The following is a 5,010-nucleotide window of genomic DNA, read 5'->3' on the forward strand; positions in this document are numbered from 1 at the left end:
TAGCATCTTTTTAGTGAAATAAGCCAGTCAATGAAAGAAAAATACCACATGATCTCACTCATTTATGGATAATAAAGGCCATTATAATCTGATGAACAAAAATAGATACAGAGACAGAGCAGCATTGAACAGACTGTCAAACTACAGTGGGAGGTGGGTAGGGGGGCAGAAGGGGGGCGGGTAAGAGATCAACCGAAGGACTTATATGCATGCATATAAGCATAACCAATGGACATAAGACACTGGGGGGTAGGGGAGGCCAGGGGATTGTTAAGGGCGGGGGGAAAAAAGGAGACATATGTAAAAAAACATAGAGCCAGAGAAAAAAAATATTTAAAAATATCATAGAAGTAATCCTGTTATTTGCATATTTTTAATATTTCCTACAACTTTTGTGATATTATACTATGTTAGTACAGTTTTGGTAATATTATTATATTTAAAATCTTTAATGTTTATTGCATGTAAAAAAAAGAAATATTAATCTTGCTTTGTTAACCATGATTGTTTTGTTCTGATTAAAGAAAGCACATTCTAACCTGGCTGGAAGTTGTATGCCGGGATCTGGGAGCTAACCTGGAAATGCGGCCCATCTTCTTTATCCCAGAGCTGCCTATTTTCATGGAAAGATTAACAACCTTGTTGCAGAAACTAGAGGCACCAGCCCTTTGCAAATCCCCAGCTGGCATTGTCTGTCATCTGTAACCATTATACCCATTTTTATTCCTTTTTGCCCACTTCCCATGTAATCTTTGTCCTTGCACCTATATAAGCAGCTGGGTTATAGGGGGGTGGGCAGAGTAGATTTTCAAGGATGACCTGCTGCTCTCCCATATTGCCTGTATTATTGGAATAAACACTCATACATGATTCAACCCTGTCTCTGCTTAATTGCCTCAAGTAGTGACAGGCAGCCGGGACACATTGGTTGTCCTGTTTCATTATGACCCAGTCAAACCTAGTGCCAAAGCCAATAGCCAGTCAAGTACCAGATGTGAGAGTGGGGTGACAGTGCACCAACCAGCCCCAGGCAACTCATTAGCTGACCACAGATATACGAGTGAGGGAGCCCAGAATGACAGAGCCCATCCAGACCACCAAGCTGACTTGGAGACTGAATATGTCACCTCACAGTATGCCGCTTTGGCATAGGAATTATTTTTAAGCCAAAGGCCAGAAAGAAGAAGCAAAAACACAAGAGCTCTTTGCCCTCCCTCATCTTCCTAAGAGCAGGACATAAATGTTCCTCTGTGAAAGTGTCCCTCCTCCTTCCATGCCAAGAGAGGAACAACTCCTACTAGAAACAGAAAGTCAAAGCTTACTAAAAGAACCCTTATCTTCCATTAGTTCCCCCCATATATTTGCCACAGTACACTGCCCCTAGGAACCCAAACCCCACTTCCTTTGTCTAGTAATTTCTCCGTAATTTGTTGCAATTTGTTAAAGTGGTATATGTGCTCCCAAGCCTAATTACTTTTGGAGTTTTCATTTCTTCTCTGTGATGCTCTTTATGTGTATATAATATAAACCCTTCCTCCTGTTAATTGTTCTTTTGTCAGTTTAATAGTCATGCCCCAAATAGTAACCTTAGTTTTTTGTTCCTCCTTAACAAGACTTATAAGCAATAAACTAAAGGTTGTTGTTTAAGTCATTTGGTTCAGGGTGTATGAGAGCAGTTTCAGATCAGGGGTGGGGATAGGCCCTCGATATCATTTGGCCTGGCCCTGACAAGGCATTAGTGGTGATTTAATTAAATGCTTACCAAATCTTGCAGGCTGAATTTTAAGTTGATAATTTTGTGTGGCCCACGAATGATGTTATAAATATCCAAAATGGACTTGGCAGAAAAAAGTTTCTCCAACCCTGTTTTAGATGGATATAGTAATTCAGGAGTCTTTTTAATTATACAGAAATATATGTGACATATAAAAAAAATCAAAACCAGAAATCTTGTAAAACAAGGGCTGTTAGAGTTGTAGGGTGCCACTGAAAGGGTCTTAAAGGTCATTTCTTACTTACATATGAGGAGACCAAGGCTCAAACAGGCAACTGACTGTGGATGCCACTTGCCTCACCGCCACTCCATGCAGAGGAACTTAAATCAATGACGCGGATGTATGGAAGAATGAATGTTGAACACATTGTCTGCGTTTCCACTGCCACACCTTTGCTTCAGCTGTGCATCCAGCAGAAATGTCATCTCTTCCACTCCTCTTCTACCTCCAGTTCTTCCTGTGAGTTCTACTGTTCCTAGATTTTCCCTATGGCGCCAGTCACTCCTTATTCAAAATGCTTTGTAGTATGGTGGACACCACTCACTTATTACTCATTGAATTTTAAATCTTGGTTTTCTGTGCCTCTTTTTCATTCATACTATAAATCCTTTAAGAGTAAAGAGCAGGTCTTATAATTATCTGCTCTCCCAGTAGTGCCAGATTGGTAAATGCTGAAGTTGACTATTAGCAAAACCAATAAACTCATTACACTATTCAGTTTCTTAGATAGGCAGTATATAATTATGAATTTCTATGCGATGATTCTTTGGCCCATTTTGTCCTGTTTTGTTCCACTAACCAGGTCTTAACATAAAGGTTATGCCATTTGTTACTGTCAAAGTTAATTAAGCCCATTATAATTCGTTAACCCCTGTGCTTGCTTTGTAATTAACATTGATTAACACAAACAAGTACAAAATAGGCCATCAGCACTTTCCAAGAGAGCTGATTACAATTATATTGGTAATTCAATACACTATAGAAAATGAAGGGTTAGTAGTTTGTACTCTCTTTACACAGAGGCAAATGGTACCAGGCAAAACTAAGCCTAGAAATGAAATACTTTGTTCACCAGGTTCACCTGATTAAACCTTCACCTGATTAAAGCCCATTACAATGGTTAAAACCTTGAGTAGGATTACTAAAGGCACAGCTCCAAGTAACTCGCTTCATTGCATCACTGGACCGAGAGAGGAAGTGTTTCAAAGCTGACAAAGATGGTGGAGTGTCCAGGCTCAGCAAAGCAGCCTCCAAGGCTTATGACAGACAATGATGGGGCCAACATGGCTTTTTGTTCTGAGATAAGCCCAGGGTTTGATGGCAGCAGGTGGAAGATGCATAGCAACGAGCACCCAGAGGCATTGGATCCAAACGCTGAGGGACTAATAACCTTAAATTCTATCTGCTACTCAAAATGCAAAGTAAAAAAAAAATGCCCCTCACCCACCCCATATTCTAATGTATTCGAGATCGTGTTTATCTCCCTTTCTCTCTGACCTCAGAGGTCAGGTACTTGATCTTGACATCCATGTGAAGAGGATCCTGCCATGCTCACATGTGACTGTGGTCAACTGCCAGTAAGGATGGGCACATGTTTGAACTTTTGCTTATTTTTAGAAAGAAAAATAAAAGGGCTGGGATGCATAGGAGCTGCCACAGTGTGTTCTGTATAAAATAAGTAAGTGGGACTCTGCCCATGGCACTCCTGGAAAGGATTAACAAAATTGATAAGATCCAAATCAATTGGCCCCGTGCAGATGACTTGATAATGAGGCCACAAGGTTCTCACAGTTCCCTATTACTGCTCCAGAAAGTATGCTATGGAAATCATTCAAACCCTCTAAAAGGAGTGTTGTGCAAAATGGGGTGTTTCAAAGTCGTTGCTGAAAGATTTGTAATGTTCATGAAGATTTCTGAAATACTAAGACTTCTGTATGAAAGTGTGAGTCATAGAGAACAAAATCTGCCAGATGGAAAAATTTGCTGAAAGTCCTATAGCGTCTAAGCATTGAACCTGGGGGTCTGAACCCAGATCTCTGTGGCCTCACTGGTAGGCCTTCTCTTTTCACCCCCTTCTGCTCACCAGAGTGTTTGTTGGGCAATGTGTTAGGAATAAAAAGCATCTGTCAAAAGCACAATTGAACAGACAGAAAACAACAAGACCACAAACACACATTGATACAAATGATCAGCCTTAAGCAAGACTATGACATTGGTGACATTTGTCTATAGCTTTCCTTCCTGCCATTATCAAACATGATACTTAGGGGCTTATATCAATCCCACCAGGGTTGGGTTGAACAGTCATTTAATCCTCTCTCTTCCAGTATTCATTCTCTCTCTCTCTCTCTCTCTCTCTCTCTCTCCCAGACATCATTTTTCTTCTTTATGTTTGAAAATAATATATAAAATACATTCAGTAGGGCATAAAGTATACAAATGCTAACTGTACAGTTTAATAAACTCATATGTATTTGTGTGTGGTTGTGTGTGTGTGTGTGTGTAACCACCACCCAGATGAGGTTCAGAACATTTCCACCATTCCATAAACCTCCCTCTTGAGCGACAGGCTTGTATTTGAAAGCCAGGTTTATTGAGGTGTCATTTTCATAGAGTGGTAGCCACCCTTTTTAGTACACATTTCTATAAATCTTGACAAGTTGTGCGGCCATCGATACAATTAAGATCTAGAAATGTGCCCCCACCAGAACCATCTCCCCTGCCCCCTGCCAAATTTTCCTGTGTGCTTTGTAGCAGATCCCTTCCTCCATCTCCACCCCCTGGCAACCCTACTATGCATTCTGTCCCTATATGTAGTTTTTCATTTCTAGAATGCCATATAAATGGAATCGTACAGTGTGTGGTCTTTTAAACCTCATTTCTTTCACTTAGCAGAACACATTTGTGATTCATCCATGTGTTTTTGTGTGTCAATAATTCCTTCCTTTTAATTCCTGAGTAGTACTTAATTATACCACTGTCTGTACTAGTCTATCCATTCATCAGTTAAAGGACATTTGGATTGTTTTCAATTTTTGACAACTATGAGTAAAGCCACTATAAACATTCATATGCAGGGTTTTGTGTGAATCTAAGTTTTCATTTTAAGGGTGGAGGGTAGAAACCCAGGAATTGGATTTCTTGGTCTATGCTAAGTGCATATTGAAATTTACTTTAAAAAAAAAGCCAAACCACTTTCCAGAGTACTTGTATCATTTTGCATTCCCACTAGCAG

Source organism: Myotis davidii, unplaced genomic scaffold, assembly GCF_000327345.1.
Source record: "Myotis davidii unplaced genomic scaffold, ASM32734v1 scaffold32, whole genome shotgun sequence".
Lineage (NCBI taxonomy): Eukaryota > Metazoa > Chordata > Mammalia > Chiroptera > Vespertilionidae > Myotis > Myotis davidii.